This window comes from Dendrobates tinctorius, unplaced genomic scaffold, assembly GCF_039654945.1.
Source record: "Dendrobates tinctorius isolate UK_male_01 unplaced genomic scaffold, ASM3965494v1 ptg000111l, whole genome shotgun sequence".
Classification (NCBI taxonomy): Eukaryota; Metazoa; Chordata; class Amphibia; order Anura; family Dendrobatidae; genus Dendrobates; species Dendrobates tinctorius.
Window position 1 is genome coordinate 13,516,708 of NW_027361779.1, and position 24,793 is coordinate 13,541,500.

Here is a 24,793-nt window from a genome sequence, read left to right on the forward strand (position 1 = left end):
GCACTCAGGTATTTTCTGAAGACAGAGCAAAGAGATCAACTGATCAGAGACAAAAATGGAGTCCAGCCCATCCTAACCAGGGCAGGTTGAACACAAACACTAAGTAAACAGACAAAATCTCATGGAAAAATAGCAGAGCAAAAACTTAGCTTTTAGTAGACAGGAACTAAACTGGATGCCAGAGCTCAGAGCAGAAAGGATCACCAGCAACCCAGCAGGGCGTCGGCTGCCTTATATCCACTCAGAAATTCCAGATGTCCAATCACACTCCACCTGTTCAGATGACAGGTTCTTCCCATCCAGATCAATTTCACTACCTCCTTTCACCAGCAGAGGGAGTTCATCAGACATCAGAGGTGAAGGAGAAAATGAACTCATAACAACGCACCCTAAGTTCTCTTGATGTAAGTCCAATAAAGATCAGGGGGAAACTGCAAGCGGTGAATTAGATCATAAAGCATGGGCAGGCGCTTTAATGTTTTTATTTCAATGTTAGTATTCTGCAATGCTTTTCATGTATTCTTTTTTATTTATAGAAACCACTATATACACTGTTGACAGGATGTACCTTGGTTAACCCTCTCATTTTGTACATTCCCCTGTATTGGGTGGATTTGGACACTTTTACCAGGCTCCCGCACTTTTATGCTATTATGCTCTGCAATTGATTGGTTGTACCATCTGCTATTCGGAGCCATAATTTTTGTAATCATACTGTCACTGATGTTAAGTACTTTCCGGCTATTGTTAAACTTCTGTGTTAGGCTGTGTGCACACGTAAGCATTTTTTTCACGTTTTTTATGCATTTTCACCAGCAAAAAAAAGCTTAAAAGATGCTCACAAGAAGCATCCCATTCATTTTAATGAATTCTGCACTTTTGTGCATATTGATGCGTTTTTTTCCGTGAAAAAAACACATTGCGGTAAAAAACGCAGCATGCTCACTAATTTCGTGGAAAAATCCGCATTTCTAACTATAGTCTATGAGACTGGGGAAGCTCCGGAAAAAAACGCATAAAAAAACACTAAAAAAATGCACAGAAAACGCGCAAAAAACGTGCGGAAAAAAACGCGCGCTTCCCGAGGAGTCCGGTTTTTAGTCAGGAATTTTTTGCCTGCATACGTGGGTACATAGCCTTATTCTTTGTATTTTCTCTGTGTCCACACATGCGCCCACTGAGCCTCAGTGTTCCGGCTGCTAGTCCCGGCATCACCATGTCTAGTGGAGCCCTTTCTAGTACGTGCTCACGTGCATGCACACTTTGGGCTTGACCCCCATAGTACTTCCGCCGGGCATGACAGATGCGGCTCGCATGCCCAAGCGCTGCTATTGACCGCTGGGTAAACACGTGACTGAGGTAGTGCACACCTGTACCTTACCCTACACATGGGCTAATCTGGGGTATGATGGAGTAACCTGTTGCTGGCATTTCACTTGTCTATCTTTAATACCTGATGAAGGCATGCCGCCGAAATGCGCGTAGGGGAAGTGGCACCATCGCATGGTTCCTGGTAAGACATGCTAACTATATGTGATATCTATTTAAGATACTATGGGTCAAATATCCACTCTTTAGTGGTATATACCTTACATGCATTGTAGGCACTTCAGCTGTGTTGAATCATTGGAATATTGTATATTCAGTACAATTATGATTAGTTGTTTGTATGCAAACTTACTATGATTGGTACATTAGTTGCTTACATTGTAACCCTTCTATCCTTATGGCATATTAGCATTACATTTTAGTCTTGCCCAACATCTGGTGGTGTCATTTATTTTCATTGACTGATCACCATGCGCTATTGGCACTGACTTAAATGTACTGCTTTTCTCTTTTAGTACTTCTAAAAAATTTTTGCAATTTTATTGTTCATTATATGCTTTTTGTTTTATATGCTTTCCTTATTATACAATTTAGGCAGCCCAAAATATAGTATGTTGTTAAATTTGTTGGTTACCTCTGGTGACCATCCATTATTGTCTAGCCAGACAGGTTGAAGTCAATTGAACATTAAAAGACTGTGTTTATATTGCAGAGCTCAAAATATTTTCAATTGACTCCAAGAGGCATTCAAAGTGTTCTACACATATTTTTCATCTAATTGAAGGCTTTTTCGATATGCAATTCGCAAAAATGTAATCTTTTGGGAAATTCGGCAAAGCTTGTGAATTCGAATTTCATACATCTCAGAATAGGTAATTACATTTCATGCAAAAATGTAAAACATTTTATAGTTTTTCTGTTTCATGCTGTGCTTAATTGCAGGTGTTTCGTTAATTGTCCTTGTAGTATTGAACAGGAATCTAGACATAAAGACTAGAGTTAAAGAGGACCTAGGAGCAATAAAATTTGTTTTTATTAAAAAGATTAACAAATAATAATTATATGTGAATTTACTTGTTGTAGATAGATATTGACTTTCAAAACAGTCAGTATCTAAAAACATTTGATATCTGTACCTATTTTTCAATGGAAGCATGCCATCATTTTGTGTATCAATCTCTATGTAGCATTTATGTTTGTACTGTGCATGCTTGGACAGAAGAAACAGGAAGCACACTCCTACCTGGGACAAAGTTTCACTTTCAGGGACTATTTTCTGCCTTTTCGTCAGCACTTCCCTATCACTATCACCTGTCTCTGCGCTGGATGTAGTGTTCTCAATCAAGTGTAATAATGATAGACAGGTAAATATGGCGGAGAGACAAGGAAAAGTACTTACTTTTAATGATCGACAGTGCATCTTTGGAGCAGCTATAAAACCTCTCCTCATGGAGTGAAGGGAAACAATATCCCTGGTGCAGAGCATACTGCATCATTCCCTGAAGAATTTCTCTGCACTAAGCAGTGAGATCTTGAGATAATTTGCAAGATTTCACTACCACTTTCAAATTCCCTCTTGGAGATCTCTTCTTGGACTTACTCACATGGCTTCCAGCTTAAGCTTTAGTTGCTGCATCATTGCTCATGATGAGTGAGTATATTAGTTACTACTCGCACGGATAGTATGGTATTCGGTTTACTCGTTACATTGCGAGCATTTGTATACTCGCCTCACTATATTCGGATGTCCCACCCTGCAGTTTTGGCACCTCCTTTGCAGCCACTAAACATGCTGGGCTTCTTAACCAATCACAGTAATGCGGCAGACATCTTAGTTGTGGCATTACAGTGATTGGCTGGCCGCATTGCATCATAGGGTCTAGTTAAGCCCTGCCGCCGCCATTTTGCGCACATTGCATCTACAAGCATAGGGAGAGATCGCTCAGCTACTAGGGAGCGTTTTTAGGCCTCTTGATAGCACAAAAGCCCTTTTCTGGGCTACCTTCAGTGTATACTAGGTCAGTGTTGAGTAGGGAGAGAGAGATACTCGAGCAGGGACAGTTTAAAGGAACCGGTCACTAGCTCCGTAATACCACCAAAAAATAGCTCTTCTCAGAGCTGAAGACAATCTCCCCGCTGCACCTCCCAACTGGTCTGGTCATCTGTGATAATGCGCGCAACCTGGTGGTGGCTTTAAAGGTTGGCAAGTTGGTACACGTGCCATGCATGGCTCACGTGCTGAACCTAGTTGTTCAAAAATTTCTGAAAAGTTACCCTGCCTTGCCATACCTATTTGAGAAGGTGCACTGTATTAGTGCCAATTTCCAACATTCCTCTGCCACTTTTGCTGGTCTTACAGTGCTGCAAAAGCGCTTGAATTTGCCAAGTCACTGACTCATTTGCAACCTGTCCACGTGGTGGAACCTATCATATGATGGCGAGGATTAGTGAGCAGCAGAGGGCAGTAGTTGAATACCAGCTTCAACATGCCCTTCAGACTGAGAGTCAACCACCACATATAACAACTGTCGAGTGGGTATGGATCGCTGACATTTGTGAGGTTCTTGAGAACTTTGAGTACTGCACCAATTTTGTGAGTGTTGATCAGGCTATTATCAGCATAACCATCCTGCTGCTGTGTCTCTTGAAACAATCACTGCATAGTCTCAAAGAGGAAGCTGTGAGTGCCCAGCATGTTGGTATGGAGCCAGATTTCACAATGGGTGATACTACCCAGCCAAGCCAATATTCTGATGCAACATTAGGTGATGAGGAGGAAGATGAGGAGGTATGAGACTTGTTTTTCTGTGCTACCAAGGGGACTCCTAATGCTACAGAGGGGACACCAACCCCAGGTTTTATGTCTGTGCAACCTGGATGGGCTGGAGAGGAGGAGGTGGAGGAGGAGGCAAGTCAGCATGAGGAGAGGATGGGGTACTGTTCCTACTGATGTGGACACAGAACATTTGCCTTTTTGCAGCTTGGCTCACATTGCACAGGTCATGTGTAAGTGTCTGTGGCAAGACCCTCGCGTGATACACATTTTATTCAACAACCAATAATGGTTGGGTACCTTTCTCGATCCACAGTACAAGGAGAAATTTCCTTCTCTCCTTTAGGAGTCACTAAAGAGTTTTACAATGGAATCGTTCAACAGGGCCATTGTAGATCAGTTGCTGAAAACATCACCCTCAGACAATGCTGTTGCAGAGGTAGCGGCTGTTTTCAACACCAAGGGATAATGGGGAGAGACAAGAACACCAGGTCCAACAGAGGTGGGGGGAAAATGTGCACAAATTGGGCAATTTTCAATAAATCAGCACAACAGCAGGGGCTATCTGTGCCTGTAACAATGCCAAGGAGGGAGAAGTTGCAGAACATGGTCAAGGGGTACTTAAGTGACCATACGTGCCTTCTTTCTGTTGCTTCAGTTCCCTTTAATTATTGGGTATCCAAGCTGAACACTTGGCCCGACCTCTCCTCATATGCCTTGGAGGTGCAGACCTGCCCTTCTGCTAGTGTGTTGTCAGAGCATGTTTTCAGTTCCGCTGGGTCAATCATCATTGAAAGGCCACACGCCTCTCCACAGAAAATGCAGACAGACTTACTCTGATTAAATTCAACATGGACTGGATATCTCCACAGTTTGCAATCCCTCCAGATGACAGCAAGCCAACCTAAATTCACCAAAAATGATGATCCATGCTACTGCTGTTAACATCAACCCCTTCCCATAAAAACCCGTTTCCTTCCTTTGTCAACCTTGACTCAGCCCATAGGGCTAATTTTTACAAACCCTATGCACATTGTGTAGTGGTCAAACCAGGAGTATTCCTACTCCAACTTAACTACAATTTGTGATTGGAGGCCCTTTTGATGGTGGCTTCCTGTGTCAACCATGACTCAGCCTACAGAGCTAATTTTTACAAACCCTATGCACATTGTGCAGTGGACAATTCTTGAATGTAAAGTGGTCCTACCAAACTAATATTTGTCATTGGAGACCCTTGTGACAGGTTGTCCCACATTGTGACTTGACTGATATAGGGGATACATTTTCAGTATACAGTGGGGCTAAAAAGTATTTAGTCAGTCAGCAATAGTGCAAGTTCCACCACTTAAAAAGATGAGAGGCATCTGTAATTTACATCATAGGTAGACCTCAACTATGGGAGACAAACTGAGAAAAAAAAATCCAGAAAATCACATTGTCTGTTTTTTTTTCATTTTATTTGCATATTATGGTGGAAAATAAGTATTTGGTCAGAAACAAGCAATCAAGATTTCTGGCTCTCACAGACCTGTAACTTCTTCTTTAAGAGTCTCCTCTTTCCTCCACTCATTACCTGTAGTAATGGCACCTGTTTAAACTTGTTATCAGTATAAAAAGACACCTGTGCACACCCTCAAACAGTCTGACTCCAAACTCCACTATGGTGAAGACCAAAGAGCTGTCAAAGGACACCAGAAACAAAATTGTAGCCCTGCACCAGACTGGGAAGACTGAATCTGCAATAGCCAACCAGCTTGGAGTGAAGAAATCAACTGTGGGAGCAATAATTAGAAAATGGAAGACATACAAGACCACTGATAATCTCCCTCGATCTGGTGCTCCACGCAAAATCCCACCCCGTGGGGTCAGAATGATCACAAGAACGGTGAGCAAAAATCCCAGAACCACGCGGGGGGACGTAGTGAATGAACTGCAGAGAGCTGGGACCAATGTAACAAGGCCTACCATAAGTAACACACTACGCCACCATGGACTCAGATCCTGCATTGCCAGACGTGTCCCACTGCTTAAGCCTGTACATGTCCGGGCCCGTCTGAAGTTTGCTAGAGAGCATTTGGATGATCCAGAGGAGTTTTGGGAGAATGTCCTATGGTCTGATGAAACCAAACTGGAACTGTTTGGTAGAAACACAACTTGTCGTGTTTGGAGGAAAAAGAATACTGAGTTGCATCCATCAAACACCATACCTACTGTAAAGCATGGTGGTGGAAACATCATGCTTTGGGGCTGTTTCTCTGCAAAGGGGCCAGGACGACTGATCCGGGTACATGAAAGAATGAATGGGGCCATGTATCATGAGATTTTGAGTGAAAACCTCCTTCCATCAGCAAGGGCATTGAAGATGAAACGTGGCTGGGTCTTTCAACATGACAATGATCCAAAGCACACCGCCAGGGCAACGAAGGAGTGGCTTCGTAAGAAGCATTTCAAGGTCCTGGAGTGGCCTAGCCAGTCTCCAGATCTCAACCCTATAGAAAACCTTTGGAGGGAGTTGAAAGTCCGTGTTGCCAAGCGAAAAGCCAAAAACATCACTGCTCTAGAGGAGATCTGCATGGAGGAATGGGCCAACATACCAACAACAGTGTGTGGCAACCTTGTGAAGACTTACAGAAAACGTTTGACCTCTGTCATTGCCAACAAAGGATATATCACAAAGTATTGAGATGAAATTTTGTTTCTGACCAAATACTTATTTTCCACCATAATATGCAAATAAAATGAAAAAAAAACAGACAATGTGATTTTCTGGATTTTTTTTTTCTCAGTTTGTCTCCCATTGTTGAGGTCTACCTATGATGTAAATTACAGACGCCTCTCATCTTTTTAAGTGGTGGAACTTGCACTATTGCTGACTGACTAAATACTTTTTTGCCCCACTGTAAATCTAAGTTTGGTAGTTGTTCTTGTGTATCTGCAAAAGTGGCAGAATACTGCAAAAAACTAGTTCCCAGAATCCATAAGTGTGTCAGAAATGCATGCAGGCATATTCTCCAGGCTCTTACCATTCTGTTTTATCACTTTCCCTTCCATTTCAGCCTTTTCCTCAGGCCCCTCAGACCCCTTTGTAGGGTCCAGCAGAAAATTACTCACATTTACCATTGACTTGCATTGTACTCGCTATTCGGAATGAATGTGCGAATTTTACAAAGTACTCGTTACGAGTAGCGATTAGGAATATTACAGTACTCTCTCATCACTAGTCATTACATTTAATAAAAAGCAGTGTTCCATTCTCAAGAGGATAGTCCTCCATTGCAGTCTCACTCGCCACGTTGATCTGCTCCATGAAAGCCTTTGAAAGTGGTGGCATGAGGTCAATGGAACAATTGTAGCCCAATGTTGTGCAAACATTGTCTGAGAACACACTGATCCCTTATGGTTGGCAGCTGATGTCTAATTTTACTGGCAGTATGGATGTCATTTTTGGAATCCAATGAGAATGCATGAGCAACACCATTAAGGTACCTTCTCAACAGAACATCACACTGGTCCTAATCCCAGGAGCGTTTGTTTTTTAACATGTCAGTCCACATGTTGCTGGTGCTTCTGTGAGCAGCCTGCATAGTCTACATGTGCAATGGCCTACAATGGCCTGGAGCATCTTCAGCTTTGTCGGTCATCGAGCACATCTCGAACATTATTGGTTCCTCACATTATCTTTATTTTATCTCATGTAGTGAGGACATGATTTTGTGATTACTATTATATATGTGACAGATTTTCCCCTTACTCTTGTTAGTGCAGTTTTCCTCACAGACTGCACAGCTCTCCAGTCCATAAAATGGCTGCAAGTGGAGGAGTATGTGACCAGACAGTGCAGGAGGAGAACCTGTGAAACTTATATAACAGTAAAGGCCCCTTTACATTTAGCAATGCACCAGCAATCCCGACCATGATACGACCCGGTCAGGATCGCTGGTGCATCACTACATGGTCGCTAGTGACCTGCCAAACAGGCAGATCTCACCAGCGATGCAGCAGCAGTCGGCAGTCGCACTTACCTTTAAGAAGCGGCGAAGATGTCCGTCTTCCGACTGCGTCCATGGCTCGCTCGTCAGCGCCAGCAGGAAGCTGACGACGAGAAATGGACCAGGATGTTTTCGCGCGATCAGCGATAGCCAGCAGGGGAGCCGGTCGGAGGTAAGTATCACATGTAGCGATATCGCTAGCAATATCGCTGCTGTGTCACAAAATCGGTGACGCTTTAGCGATATTGCTAGCGATATCGCTATGTGTAAAGCCCCCTTAAGTGACACAAAATCATGTCCCCAACACATCAGATAAAATATAAACAATGTGGCCAATCCCATTAACTCATCCTATAGACAGCGTAAAAGAGGCTACAGAAGGCAAACAATTTTTTTTAATGAAAGTCAATTGAAAAAATGATTTTTAGTCACAAGTAAATGCATTTAAGTAAGAAAAAAAAATTGTTTCCAAAGGTGGGGACAACCCCTTTAAGGCCTCATTCAGATGTCTGTTTTGCACATTTGTGTTCCATCTGTATTTTTCACAGATATAAAACACACCTCATAATATTATCGATCTGTTCACATATCCATGTATTTTGCTGACTGTGTCTGCAAAAAAAAATCACAGAGAAATGTGATTTTGCCACATGAATTAAAACTACTAATACATTTTTTGGGCCCTTTAGAATCCCAGACAGTAAATAGATATCATCCATGTGCAATTTGAGTGTTGTCTGAGATTAGCAATGTATTGTATAGGAGAAACTTTGCAATGTGTATATTTTTATTCATATCAGAAAATCACTGAAGAAACACTCATAGTAAAAGCAGACTAAAAGTTTTGTCGAAACTCAAGAAAAATCATGTACTTGTGCGCGAGACCTATAACATTTACTATTTTGTACAAATCATAGAATCACAAAGCACTGACACAAATACAGCTCTGCTTCATCTGTGTAGCTAATGTGCAGAAATAATATTCTTTTAGATCTCTTTTTCTAAAAGTCTACAACAAAAATAAACAGAATTAGCTACTTCAGATAATATAAGATATTCCATTTTTCAATACCAGTGGAAAAATATTTCAAACTTTGTGAAAACAGTTGAAAGCCAACTGGTGACTCCCCAGAGAGAATCACATCTGAATGAGGTAAAGGTCTTTCTTTTTAACCAAGCATCAAACATAATCATAGAAACAAATCATTTTCAAAACAAAAACAGGAAAATATTTAGCATTTTGAATTACATGATTATTAATATAGTTTTTGCAAGCTTTCCTTTTTGATTGGTGCCTTAATTGATGCTCATAGCGAGTATCTAGTTGTAAACTAAAAAAAAATATGTAGGTCAGTATTAGGAATTAGTCAACCCAAATGGTAAAGTTCTAGATCCGTACCGGACACCTAGTGTTTGGTACCGAACCCTGAGCACAACTTTTTTAATGTACATCTGGTTTCCTGTTCAGGTTCTAATAAAGCTTGTTGAAAGGCTGCAGTTCAGCCAATAAACAAGCTTTTAGAATGTGAGCATTTTGGGAGCCATCACAGCCATTCCAAGTATTGGCATGGCTATGATTGGTCGGCGTGCCACGTGACCTGTATAAAAGCTGGATAATGAGTGCCGCCTTCCATTCTGCTCTCATTAGTTTAGACATAGGAAGCAGCTGGAGTGAGGGACAGATTCTGACTGCACGCTCTGCAAAAAAGCCGATATGTGTACTTTGCAACTCATTTCTGTGGGAGTACTGTCCAAAAGGTAGCTTTTTGCACTCTGCAACTGATATCTGTTTTAGTACTGTTTCAAAAGTTGCTGTGTGTACTCTGCAACACATATCTGTGGGAGTACTGGGCCAAAAAGCCACTGTGTGTACTCTTCAACTTCCCACCTGTGGGAATACTGTGCATTTAAGCATCTGTGTGTAGGTATATGCTGCACCATCCAACTGTGGGAGTACTATGCCTTTAAGCTGCTGCATGTACTCTGCAGCCGCACCTGCTGGAATACTGTGCTTTTAAGCTGGGGATTATTCTGCTTCCCCTTGTGGGAGAACTGTGCAAAAAACCTCTGTGTGTATTCTGCACCCTCCACGTGTGGGAGTACTGTGCCTTTAAGCTGCTGTATAGGAAGGAGAGAATGTTGTACAGTGCTGTGCAGAATGTTGTACAGTGCTGTGCAAATTAATTGGGACAAAGAATTTTTTTAAGTAAAATCGTAAGTTGGTTACCAGTCAGTGATTCAAACCAGTTTTAACTGCTTTGAACAGGCACTCACACCTGTTCAAAGCAGTTAAGACTGGTTTGAATCACTGACTGGTAACCAACTTACGATTTTACTTAAAAAAATGCTTTGTCCCAATTAATTTGCACAGCACTGTAGATAGTGTCACGCTATTGAAATGCGTTGTGGAGATCGAAGGGTTAATAAAGTTTTGTTAATCACATTACTGACCCTATACCAATCCCTTATCTCAGAGCTCCATAGACTGCTACAACATTTTCTCTTCCATATCATACATCCCTCCCTTTGAGGATATGTGGCAGAAGCAGCTACGAGCAGGGATTTTCCCATTGAGAGACGAAAAGGATCTGCGGTGTCCGGTCTATGCTGGATCCACGCTTTCAAACCAAAGGACTTGAAGTGATGTGCATCCGATTCCTCGATCACGTGACAGGAACTCGGAAGCACTGGCCAGAAGCTGCATTGCATGGCAGTTTCCAGAGGTCCCCGGGTTCATCCTCTCAAATGAAAACTAGAGTTGTGCAGGGGTGCACAACCCCATTAGGTGAGTGGCCATTCGGCCCCTGATTTGCTAATCCACTACACCACCAGGTTTTATACATTTTGCACTCCTTGTTTTTTTATTATTACATTTAAGCTGTTGGCTGTATGCTACAACCCTCTGCCTGATAGAGTACTGCTCCTTTAAGCTGCTGTGTATACTCTGCCTCCACCTGTGTGAGTACTGTGCCATTAAGCCACTGTGTGTACTCTGCACCCTCTGCCTTTGAGAGAACTGTGCATTTAAGCCTCTGTCTGTACTCTGCCCACCCCGTCTGTGGGAGTACTGTGCCAAAAAGCCACTATGTGTTTTCCAGGAGTCTGGGAAATAAATAAATGGAATCAGCCATCTAATTTTCTAAACTGGTGTGCATTTTGTAGTAGTTTGGGAAACAATTTGCATCACCTGTCTTGTTGCCACTTCTAGGGCAAATAACCAATTTTTCTGAACCAATGTGTTTTTTTAGTAGATGGAGAAATAAATAATTGGCATCAGTTGTTTCGTTCACATTTGTAGAAAGAAATAAGTTTTCTAAACTGATATATGTTTTATGGTAGTATGGGAAATAAATAATTGGCATCAGACATTTTGCTGCCCTTTCTAGGAAAAAATAATTTTTCTGGACTGGTGTGCTTGCTTTTGTTAGTAGTTTGGGAAATAAATAATTGACATCAACCATATTGTTGCCATTTCTAGGCCAAATAAATCATTTTTCGGACCGGTGCATGTTTTATAGTACTCTGGAAAATAAATAATTGGTATCAGCCGTTTTGGTGCTATTTCTGGGGCAAAGGAATAATTTTTCTGGACTGGTGTGTGTTTTCTAGCAGTGATGCAAATAAGTAATTGGCCATCTCGTTGCCATTTGTAAGCTAAAGAAATAATTTTCCTAAAAATGTGTTTTTTTTTATAATAATCTGGGAAGTAAATATTTGATGGCACAGAAATGATTTTGATGAGTATATTGGGAGTTGATATTATGAAAAGGAAGGGCAGAAATATAATAAATTAGGGGAATGAGCCTCATGAAGAGAGAGCCTGGAGGGTTACTTTAAAAAGTAATTGTTTTTGCAAAATATCCCATATTGCATCAGTAATATGGATTCATCCAAATAAGCTTGCTTTGCTTTTTCCATTAAACTGCAATAGTAGTCAAACTTGTCATCTGCTGTGATAGCTGATCAGAGTTTTTTATGTGGATAAAATCTACTTGGGCAGCACGGTGGCTCAGTGGGGTTCGAATCCCACCAAGGACAACATCTGTAAGGAGTTTGTATGTTCTCCCCGTGTTTGCGTGGGTTTCCTCCGGGCACTCCGGTTTCCTCCCACATTCTAAAGACATACTGATAGGGAATTTAGATTGTGAGCCCCATCGGGGACAGTGATGAAAATGTGTGCAAACTGTAAAGCGCTGCGGAATATGTTAGCGCTATATAAAAAAAATAAAATAAAAGATAAAAGAAAAGATACTTTTTCTGAATGTTTTTCCTTAAACTCAATATTCTTGCTATAGTTTCATTTTCTGCTCAATCTGAAAATCCCAAAAGGTTGAAGGTTATTAAAATATTGATTATGGTTAGTATACTACTGATCACCAGGTCTGTTTTGAAGTCAGCTCAGTTCTCTCAAATTTCCCATTATAAGTTCACTCTTAAACTGATGCACAGCAAATTTGTTCACTTCATTTTATGCTGCATTCCAGGGGTCATGTGTCTAGTTTCCATACAGTGAAGCTTCAATCAACAAAATAGCAAATTAGAGGGGTTGTCCAGGCTGGGGACAGTAGAATAAAGAATCCTAACATTCAGTGCCTGAAGCTATCATGATTGTCCAGTGTTCCTGATGTAAGTAGGCGTTCACGTGACTGCATTTATGCAATTTACATAGGTGCAGTCAAGGGCCGACTAGACATGTCTGACTTCCCTTCATAGAAATGAATTGAGAGAAACTTAAAATGTCTAGTTGGTACATTACAAATTGCATGCAGTGACGTGGCTGCCCACTCATACTGGGAATACCAGGGAATCATGATACCATGTGTGTCATTCGCATACAGTACTTCAGTCACATAGAATGACTACAGGCTTTTGTCACAAGCCTGGATGATCCTTTTAATATTTATAGTGAAATATTAAATTCACCCCTTTTTTTGCAACACCGTTTACTGAACTGAATAATTATTTTGATAGCTTGATAGATCGGTTGATTCTGAACTCAGCAATACCAAATATGCGTATATTTACTGTATATATTTTTTATTGTTTTATTTTGAATGGAGCAACGGTGGGTGATTTGAACTTTTATATTTTTTTATTTTTTAAATATTTTTAAAAACTTTTTTTTATTTTTTGCGTGCTTCGATAGTCTCCATGGGAGGCTAGAAGTTGCGATAACCCAATCGCCTCTGCTACACACAGATCTCCTGCGTGTAGCTGAAATGCTCACTTGCTATGAGCGCCGACCTCTTCTCCGACATTGCCATCCAGCAATGACAACAATAGAGGTCTGTGTGGAGACATCAGGATGTCATGCCGACCCATCGGTGACTCGCGGTCACCGATGGGCGGGATTAGTGATGTGATTCCAGCGAGATCACATTAAATTCCACTGTCAGCGATTGACAGTGACTTTTAACGGGTTAACAGCTGCGAATGGATCAAGATTCCACCCACTGCTGTTAGGGACACATGTCAGCTGTTCAAAACAGAAAGATGTGGGCTCAGTGCCGGAGCCCACATCAAAGGGAGGGAAGCACCTTTTCATTTTTACTTTCAAATATAAAATTAACCCTTTCACGACATGTGCCACCCTAGTACGGCACATGTCGTGAAAGGGTTAATTTTATTTTTGAGAATAAAAATGAAAAGCGGTCACCAGAATGTATAAAGAAATGTCTAAAATGTTGAGAAATAAGATGTGCAACCAGGTCTTTGGACTTTGTATAACATGCAAGAGGTTCTATATTTGCCAGCTTCTTAATTATCTTCAGATATATTCATTGATTATATTCATAAAGACTCTAGCAAATTGTCCAAATAATAAACATGTAAATTGCCCTAGTAGTATTTAAGACTTGAAGACAGTATATGTGATTAAATAATTTTAAAAACAATATTAGAGTTCAAGTAAAATCTGACGTAATTATGCTGAATCAGCATTCATGATTTTTCCTATCTGTGATATATATCCTGAATATGTTCTTTTGTGTACTTGATTTACTTTGATTGAATATATGTAGATTATAAAATCTTATATCTATGTCTCGATACACTATTTCTAAAAGCCACATATGAAACCATCTTGCATTACTTGCTCGGATATTAACATTAACATGACAGTCACGAATTGTAGACCCACCTTCTGAGTGTATTTTTTTCATTTATTCCATTCCTCTTATGAAGGAACAGTTTATATGCCGTTCAGTGAACCAAATCAAGAATGTGATTCAGGCTGTCTCTGCAGCTTAATGGCGAAGGGAAGAATACACTATAAAAACTAGCCTCCTACAGCTCTTAGTTCTTGCTTCCCACACTTTAACATCTCTTGTCGCCCCTGGCTCTATTACTGACCCGTGCTAAGTTAAACTAAAGGATGATAAGTTTGCTGCCTTTGCCCTTGTCCTAGGGGGCTGCACATTATCCTATCAAGCATCAGGAGCCATTTCAGAGGAATATTTGTCAACCCATGAAGGCCTTTAGAACAAATGAAATGGGCAGTGAATTACAAAAATGTCATTCTCTAAAGGAAATGGATGACGGGTTTTGTTCTTTGGTAATAAATAGACGCCAATGGCTTATAACAATGATTTTTTTTTATGTCATTTGACGAGGTTACTACTTCCAGTTCATTACGGAAACAGCTTGAGAAATATTTGGACTATCCTTTGAAAATAATAATGTTATTGTGCTACAGGTTGTCAATTGTATAAAGTCTGGGATGAAATAATGCTAGAGAGCCAATAAGTAAAGCTTCATAATTAACGTGAATGAAGGCTGAAATCTAAAAAGAAGATGAAATAAAAATGTGTCATTTGCAGGTTATAACCAGAATTTAGATATTACTTTAAGGGTTATTGATTGAAGCAAACAAAAAACCCTCTACTCCATGTAGACCCATGCAGTTTTTGAATGTAGAAATTGGTTGTATATATACAACAATGTGCACCACAGACAAACCCCTCCAAATACAGTTTGTCATACAAATATTATACTCGAAAGTACATGATTCAGAAAAACTAATTCATTTTTTATACGTGACATGTGCTTAAAGCAATGATCTATGTTATCAAGCAATGGACCCTAAGTAAAAAATATCTAAAGTGATCGTTCACAATTAGAGGGAAAAAGTGTTTGCTTTTTGTTTGTTTTTTTCAGAAATAATGCCATTCAAATAAAGCGAATTTGAAAATAAATGATTGAAAAAAAATACTTTTCATTTTGTCAATTCTGCTTCAATCTTTTTATTCAGTGTATTATTTTGATGTGCATAATGAAGATAATTATTGAATATTTTGTCTGCAATATTCAAGATGATTTGGTGACATAATCACTTCAGATAAAGTCAATGTACTGTACATAAGAGATAGCAGTGCTTTTAAAGGGAATCTGTCTCTAGTTTTTTGCTATACAGTATGAGAGTAACATAATTTATGGCAAGGAAGGCTGCTTGGTGTAGTTTTGGTAGAATCTTTGTTTTGTCTGATGTTGATGTAGCCTTTCTAAAGGTACTGTCACACTTAGCGATGTACCAGCGATCCCGACCAGCAATATGACGCGGTTAGGATCGCTGTTACATCGCTAAGTGGTCGCTAGTGAGCTGCCACACAGGCAGATCTCACAGCGACATCGCTGGGGACGGGGGTCGCTACTTACCTGTCACACTAGGCGATCCTGACGTCCTCCCGCCCGGCTCCACGCTTGTCGCTCGTCTCTCCACAGGAAGCGCCGCAGGAAGCTGACGATGAGAAGCAGTCCTGGATGCTCTCGCACGATCAGCGATAACCAGCGGGGGAGCGGGTCATAGGTAAGTAGCAGACACAGCGATGTCGCTAGTAATATTGCTATAACGTCACAAGTAGTTAGGAGGAGGAGGAGCGCCGAGAGATGGCTGCTCTGGCATGAGGCTCCTGAGTTTTTTATTTTTTTTACCCCGTTTAATTGTTAATTCTCCCTTTGGTTCACACCATTGCGTAGCTACAGGATTCGGCAGAGCTGGGAGTAGTGTGGAGACTGCGATCAGCTGGGACCGGTGTCTTTCTGTCCTCGTGGAGCTCCGTGCCTGGATTCAGCTGGGAGAGAGTGAAGCTGCTGACTGCCTGCCAACTTTCCTACAACTTGTACCCATTTCCAGCATGCAGATGATCCTGGGATAGGAAAGCTGGTGGAGTGTGCGGTGCTGGAGATGTTCTGGAGATCTTGTGGTCCAGGTGGAGCTGAAGGGGTGAGCTGTCCAGGTTTGGACTGACTGTTGGAGTGTCCCCTGATGTCCCTGTCTTGTTGCACCCATGCCCTCCCCCCCAGCAGTGCTGGGAGCACCCTTTATGGAAAGTTGTACATTTAACTCTGCTAAGCTGTGACTGTTCAGTCTTTATAGCTACAAGCTGAGTGTAATCATGGCCACTGCACTCTGTAAACCTACTCTTATGATTTCAAGGGACGATTTATTATTCTGGAATCATCCGCAATTTCTCATGGACTCCCCTTCTTGGAGCATGATTGCTAATTCAACAATTGAGTACATAAAATCCATTACTTCTGTGAAACCTGTGGAGGTGTACTGCAAGAGAGGTAGGAGAGGAGGCGTCCTGGCACGCCTTCGGAGGAGAGGGTTCAGAACAGCCCTTCCTTCACTCCACTTGGCTAATGTCCATTCCTTATCTAACAAAATGGAGGATCTGAGCTTACTTTGTAACATGAGATCTGATATGGCCAAATCAGCTGCTCTTTGTTTTACTGAGACCTGGTTGAATGAGACCATCCCTGATTGTAGTCTGGATCTACCTGGTCTTGTTATCTACAGAGCTGACCGTGATTGTGTAGCTTCAGGTAAACAAAGGGGGGGTGGGGTATGTCTCTACATCAACACTAGCTGGTGCTGTGATGTTAACATACTGGGAAAAGGTTGCTCTCCAGATCTAGAGTGCCTTGCACTCAATTGTAGACCATTTTACTCTCCAAGAGAGTTTTCATCTATGGTTCTGGTTGCAGTATATATTCCCCCTCAAGCATCTGTTAAAGCTGCTATTGGTGAATTAGCTTTCAAAATATCAGAATGGGAGAAAGGATCTCCAGAAGCATTTGTGATCGTAATGGGGGACTTTAACAAAGGAAAACTCAACATGGATCTCCCCAAATTTACTCAACATATAAACTGCTTCACGAGAGAGAACAATACGCTTGATCACTGCTATACAGTCATAAAAGGGGCCTACAGGGCAGTGAGGAGAGCAGCAGTGGGCTATTCAGATCATTGTCTTATTCATTTAATTCCAGCCTACAGGCAAAGGTTGAAAACATCCAAACCTACAGTTTATACAAAGAAGACATGGTCTGAGGAGGCAAAATTGCAACTACAAGCATGCTTTGAATGCACGGACTGGGAGGTATTCCAGGAAACATGCTCGGGTCTGGATGAATGGGTTGATGCAGTTTCCTCATATATCCGTTTTTGTGAAGACACGTTTATTCCATCCAAATCTGTCCACTTTCGGGGAAACAACAAGCCGTGGTTTACAGATAAAGTCAGGTTGATCCGTAAGAGAAAAGAGGAGGCTTATAAAGCAGGCGATATTACTGAATTCAAGAAACTTAGGAACTCGCTATCTAAAGAGATCAAGTTAGCCAAACACGAGTATGCAAAGATTCTGGAGGAAAGGTTCTCATCAAAAGATACTAGATCTGCATGGAGAGGATTAAGAGAGGTCACCAATTATAAAAGCCACCCCACTATAGTGAACCCCAGCAGAAGTCTGGCAGCAGAGTTAAATGAATTCTACTGCAGATTTGAGGCAAGCTTACACACAGTGGCTATTCATCTCTAAGCGCCTCAGTCTGTTCATATAAAGATCATTCATTGTGCAACACCCAAGTAGTGATCTCCAAGGCAGAGGTGATACGCATCCTGAAGGGACTTAAGGTCAAAAAGGCACCTGGCCCTGATGGTGTATCTCCAATGTGTCTGAAGGTATGTGCTACCCAGCTTGCCCCTATATTGACAAATATATACAATGTGTCACTGAAAGAGTGCGTTGTACCTCAGTGTTGGAAAAATTCCACAATTATTCCTGTCTCCAAAAAAGTGGGATCCTCTGAGTTGAACGACTATATACCAGTAGCACTCACATCTGTAGCTATGAAAGTCTTCGAAAGAATTATGATGTACCACCTGATAAAATTCACGCAGAAGCTATGGGACCCGCTTCAGTTTGCCTATAAGGAGAATCGTTCGGCAAACGACACTGTCAATCTGGCACTGAAGTACATTTTGGATCATACAGATGAACTGCACTCATATGTCCGGATTCTTTTCATGGACTTTAGCTCAGCGTTCAATACCATTGATCCAAATTTACTTCATAAGAAAATGGTAGCTCTTGGAGTCCCTCTCAACTTATGCTTGTGGATTTATAACTTCCTGACAGTCAGGATACAGAGTGTAAAAGTTGGACCATTCACTTCGGACACCTTGGTCACAAACATCGGGGCACCTCAGGGGTGTGTTTTGTCCCCGTTACTGTTTTCTCTCTATACAAATGATTGCATCTCTTCAGCAGACTCAGTAAAAATCTTGAAATTTGCCGATGATATGACACTGATTGGTCTCATCAGGGGAAATGCTGAAGACTTGTATCGGAGTGAGGTGAAAAGAATATGTGACTGGTGTAAAGCCAATAATCTTGTACTCAACACTAAAAAAACTGCTGAGATGATTGTGGATTTTAGGAAAGATCAACATGAGATACTTCCAATCTACATCCATGACGAAGTGGTTCTTAGGGTCACAGAGACCAAATTCCTTGGTGTTATCATCTCTCATGATCTTAAATGGGGGAAAAACGTGGATGCTGTTATAAGAAAAGCACAACAGAGGATGTTCTTCCTGCGTCAGCTGAAAAGATATGGTTTGTCTAAGAATCTGCTGATCTTATTCATAAATGCTGTCATCAGATCTGTGATTTGTTCATCTCTGATAGTCTGGTATGGGGGAGCCACTGCGCATGACAAACTCCGCTTACAAAGGACTTTCAGAACAGCAGAGAGAATTATAGGTTCCCCCCTGCCTAAAATCCAGGATCTTTATGATAAGAGTATTCGATCCCACGCATTGAAAATTTCATCCGATCCCTCTCACCCGGGACACTCCTCATTCCAACTACTCCCTTCAGGACGTCGCTTCAGAGTCCCCAAATGCAGCACCAACCGCCATATGAACAGCTTCTATCCACTCTCTGTTCAACAATTAAATCGTCATGTGTAGACTATATACTGTATCTGTCTTGTAGATGTTACTTGTTGTATCTGTTGTTATATATTATGTTGCCTCTTTGCCACAAAGAATTCCTTGTATGTACTTGGCGATAATAAATTTGATTGATTGATTGATTGATATCGCTTAGTGTGACAGTACCTTAACACTTCTGTGTCACTGTGAATTGTCAGCAAGTTGCTAATCAGTGGTGGGGGCGGGGTTACCATGATAGTCTTACTGGTGTGCCCAGGAGATGTAGTCTCCCAGAGATAATCTCGTCCTGATCAAATACTGATTATATTGAAACTACAGCACAGAGCCTAATAAGTGACACATCTCTGGAATCAGGGCCTTGTGCACTATATTATGCTGCTGTGGTCATGGCATGTACGCAGGATGCAGTGACGAGACGTGAGACGGATTGAACTTTAGGTAGTATCTTTTATAGATAGATGCCGGTAGGGCTATCCTAAGCAACCAAACAAGATAACAGCAATTGTCCTCGCAGGGACCAAATACAGGAAAACACTGATTACGAGAACACAACTACCCCGACAACGGACGGTCACTATAGGGCCGCGGTATGGCCAACTACAGGTCCTTAGTTACTATGTGACACTTAGCCGTCCTGACGTCCAACGGCGTACTGTTCGATGGTGCTTCGGCGTCGCAGCTGCTGGGCCCAGCCGCTGAGGATCTGGTGGAGTCTTCAGGCGTTCCTACGCCCAGGTGAGGCAGGGCACAACAGGCCCTAGAAGAGTTCTTGGACGGAATGTACCCCAGCGGAGGTGGCGGGATACCACCTGGGAGTGGGAGAGTGGAGGCTGCAGCCCTTGGGAAGGGGCGGGCAGCGACGGTGCTGAGTGGTGGTTGGTAGGCCACCGGCACAGTCCGAGGCTGCACTAGGGACCTGCGAAAGGTGACAGCCCGGCCCCTACCACGGACTGGAGCGGGGCGGGGGCGGCTGCAGGCGGCAATGGACAAGCCGCAGCCGCGGACTGGAATGGCCACGGGCAGCAGCGGGCAGGCAACAGCCGCAAGCTGGAGTGAGGCGGCAATGGCCGTTGGTGGCTGTGGGCAGGACGCAGCCGCGAGCTGGAGCGAGGCAGCAACAGCCGCGGGCTGGAGTGAAGCAGTGGTCCTCTGTCGGTCGGCTCGGCGCTGTCTCCCTGCAGTCCACTGAGAGTCTCCCTCCGGTCGCTGTCCTCCTCTCTGGTTACTGCTGGAGGCTCTGGCTCCCTGGCACCCCCTTGATCTCCTGTTCCTTCACTCCTGTTCTGCTGACTCACCCTGACTGGTGTCCTCTGCCCCTTTTATATAGGCTCCTCCCCAACCATCCTGGAAGTCTCAGCGGTCCGTCCTCTAACTCTGCTCCCCGGAAACAGACCCCCTAGGAACCTAGATGACGGTCCCCTTGGTTCCGGCCCGGACACTCGGCGGGGGTCCTTCCTCTTACACTCCTCCATCCTGTATGCTCTAAAAAAAAGGGGGAGACAGAAGCGCACAATAGGGTCTTATCCAGTGATATAAACGTTTCACAGATATGGATCCACTCACCTGGTTCAGTTGTGTGAAACACAACAACCATAAGCACAAATGGGTAGGATCCGATGAACTGCAGCAATCAGCCGGTCACTAGAATTGCATATATAAGAAGGAGAGAAATCCGGCTTTCAGGATCGCGCTGTTCCAGTCCAAAGTTCACAAGGAGTTAATCCAAGGACCAAGCAGTGATTATAACTTCCTTTTTATTCCATAAACTCTACGCGTTTCGTGTACACACTGTACACTTCCTCAGGAGCAAAAGTTACACTGGCATCACATTCCATTCTCCTTATATACTAGCTTCCCCAGGAAGTGAGGTAGATGCTCATTGCACTTAAAAAATTCACACATAACTATCAACATAATATAAAATCACAAAAATCACTAAAATTCATCTATAAAAAACACACTTCTATAGAAACACACAAATGTAAAACTTCACACTAGAAAAAATGTAAAACATTATAATAAAATTATGATTATACTCAATAAAAATGTAAATTTCTTGGTACATCATATCAATTAGCAGAACACCATTCACAAATCTCTTACATAACCACACTTATATTTTCCTTTCAGTATTTACCCTTCATTCAACATATTATATTTTTACTTTCCTTATATTTCAGGCAGATGATCATATACTAATTAATTTATGTACTCCTATGCGGATTAGATCCTGCACAGCAGACCCATACTCTGCACTCAAGAAACTTTTCTGTTCTCTCAACCAAAGGATCCACATCTCCAGAGCTGTCAGTCCCTTTTCAAGGCACCAGCCAACTATTCCAATCATAATAAAATACCGTCGATTGTATCTCTTTATATGTTAGCGATATGATCATTCCCTTGCTGTAATGTTATAGCATGGACATCACACATTTATCAGATGCCAATACTACTCCAATCCTTAGCAGACAAATATGCAGAGCACCAAAATTATTTAAAGATGTCAGATATTTCATTTAAACCGTATGCTTGCAGAGTCTGCAACCTATGAATCCAGTAAATTTCCTTTCTTCTCAGAATGACACTCCTGTTCACAGTGTCTTCTGAAACATAATCAATTGGGGCCACTTTAATACATGGTTTCTTCCCATGTCTTATAGTGCAATATTTTGATACTCCATGGAACATAAAACCTTCAATTATTTTGTGTCTGTGCGAATTCATGCGGTTATGCAGTTATTGTGTGGTTTTACCCACATATGGGTACCAGCTAACATATAAAGAGATACAATCGGCGGTATTTTATTATGATTGTAATAGTTGGCTGGTGCCTTGAAAAGGGACTGACAGCTCTGGAGATGTGGAGCCTTTGGTTGAGAGAGCAGAAAAGTTTCTTGAGTGCAGAGCATGGGTCTGCTGTGCAGGATCTAATCCACATAGGAGTACATACATTAATTAGTATATGATCATCTGCCTGAAATATAAGGAAAGTAAAAATGTAATATGTTGAATGAAGGGTTAATACTGAACAGAAAATATAAGTGCGGTCATATAAGAGATTTGTGAATGGTGTTCTGGTAATTGATATGATGTACCAAGAAATTTAGATTTTTATTGAGGTATAATGATAATTTTATTATAATGTTTTACATTTTTTCTAGTGTGAAGTTTTACATTTGTGTGTTTCTATAGAAGTGTGCTTTTTATAGATGAATTTTAGTGATTTTTGTGATTTTATATTATGTTGATAGTTATGTGTGAATTTTTTAAGTGCAAAGAGCATCTACCTCACTTCCTGGGGAAGCTAGTATATAAGGAGAATGGAATGTGATACCAGTGTAACTTTTGCTCCTGAGGAAGTGTACAGTGTGTACACGAAACACGTAGAGTTTATGGAATAAAAAGGAAGTTATAATCCCTGCTTGGTCCTTGGATTAACTCCTTGTGAACTTTGGACTGGAACAGCGCGATCCTGAAAGCCGGATTTCTCTCCTTCTTATATATGCAATCCTGTATGCTTGCCAGTCCTCGGGCGAGGGCTTTGGTAGTGTCACGTGGACCCGTCCTGTGTGACATGACCCGCAGGCCGGTAACTAAAACAACAAGACACGGGGACGGGGAAACAATTACAATGGTGGCCCTGCGATAGGGAACGGGGACGTGCAGACCTCCTGCACTCCCCTGAGTCAGTGTCTCTACCCTCCTAACAATCCCTAGGCCAGTTCTGCACCGGGCGCCGATCAGGATACCTGAAATCCCTAGCTCACCCTGAACCAATCCCTTACTAGTGAAATGGACGGTGCAGAAACTAATCCCACCACTGCACTAAAACACACATTAAGGAAAGTGACAAACAGGGAAACACCACTTAGCTTTGCTCTGTTGCTAATGCTCCCAGCAACAGAGTCCGACACCTGAATGCATCTTTTCCTCCAACTGGATCCAACAGCTGAGTGCAGCTTTCCAGCAACAGAGTCACGTGTTGTGAGTTCATTTTCCCCTTCACCATTGAGGTCTGATGAACTCCCTCTTCTGGTGAAGGAAGGTAGTGAGGCTGATTACAAAGCACCTGAGCAGAATGATGATGACTGGGTGACTGGAATTGCTGACTGGATATAAGGCAGCAGATGCCCTTCTGCCTTGCGGGTGATTTCTCTGAGGGATTCTTGGAGACCAGTCTGATTCCTGCTCCTCAAAAGCTAAGCTTTCTGCTCTGCCTTTTGCATTTATGTTTTGGTTTTGTTTTTCCTTGTTTTTCTGGATTTCTGCCTTTCCCTGCTGGGTGAGCTGAATTCCTTTTTGCTCTGTCTTCAGAAAATACCTGAGTACTGATATAGTCTTTTTGAAGCCTAGCGTCTTCAGGGCTTTTTTCCCTATCAGTCTGTTGGATCTTGTTTTGAGAGGGTTTTGGCGGATTGCAGACAGCAGCTTTTCTATCCTGTCCTACTTAGTTAGCTTGGGCCCCATCATTTGCTCAGCCTATCTTTCTATCTGTGTGAGTGTTTTTTCATCTTGCTTCAACGTCATTATATGTTGGGGGATGCCTATTGCTTTGGGGTCTGCTCTGGGGCAGTTTAGATTTCCCTTTCTGTCTTTAGGCTATGTAGTTCTCCGGCTGTGATCGAGGGGTCTAGGGCACTGTAGGAACCCCCCACGGCTACTGCTAGTTGTTGTTGTTAGGTTCAGGGGTCTGCAATCCGAGAGCTGCCAACTTCTCTGGTTTTCTGGACTGAGCTAGCATTTCTGTTTTTTGCCTCCTACGGTGACTCATTCATAACAGTCCTGCATGTGAGTGCAGCTTTACAGCAACAGAGTCCAGCATCCGAGTGCAGCTTTCTAGCAACAGAGTCCAGCATCTGAGTGCAGCTCTCTTCCAGCAAGAGTCCAGCATCTGAGTGCAGCTTTCACCATAGCTGCCACTCCACCAAGCTTTGCAAGAACTCCACACTTGCACAATAGCTGCCACTCTTCCAAGCTTCGCAAGAACTCCTCGCTGACACCATAGCTGCCACTCCAGGATTCTGACTGAGCTGCCCGGGACTCCTCTCAAGTTCTTTCCTTCCCCAAGGATAGTTGGAAAAGACCAATATCACCAACAGTGATTGCAACCACCTGACACTCTTTTATAGGTAAGAGCCAGCAATCACACCTGCTCCATAATCACGTGCACTAAAGTAACCAGAGTGCAATGACCCTAACGGCCACCGGGGGCAAAACTAGAACAGAAATCACCACAGTGCAATGACCCTAATGCCACCGGGGGCAAAACTACCTTTAAGCACACGGCTTAAGGAAAAAAAAAGGTTACTTATTCAAAACCTGTCATATCCAACCTGGATCATGACAGGTAGGCTCGAGTTGGCCTTTTGAGCCGAAAGTTCTCCTTGCCATACGAACTGGTCCTGTTCGTAACATTTGGGGGATTTGCCAGCTGTTGACTGCTCAGAGCATCTTGGTTCG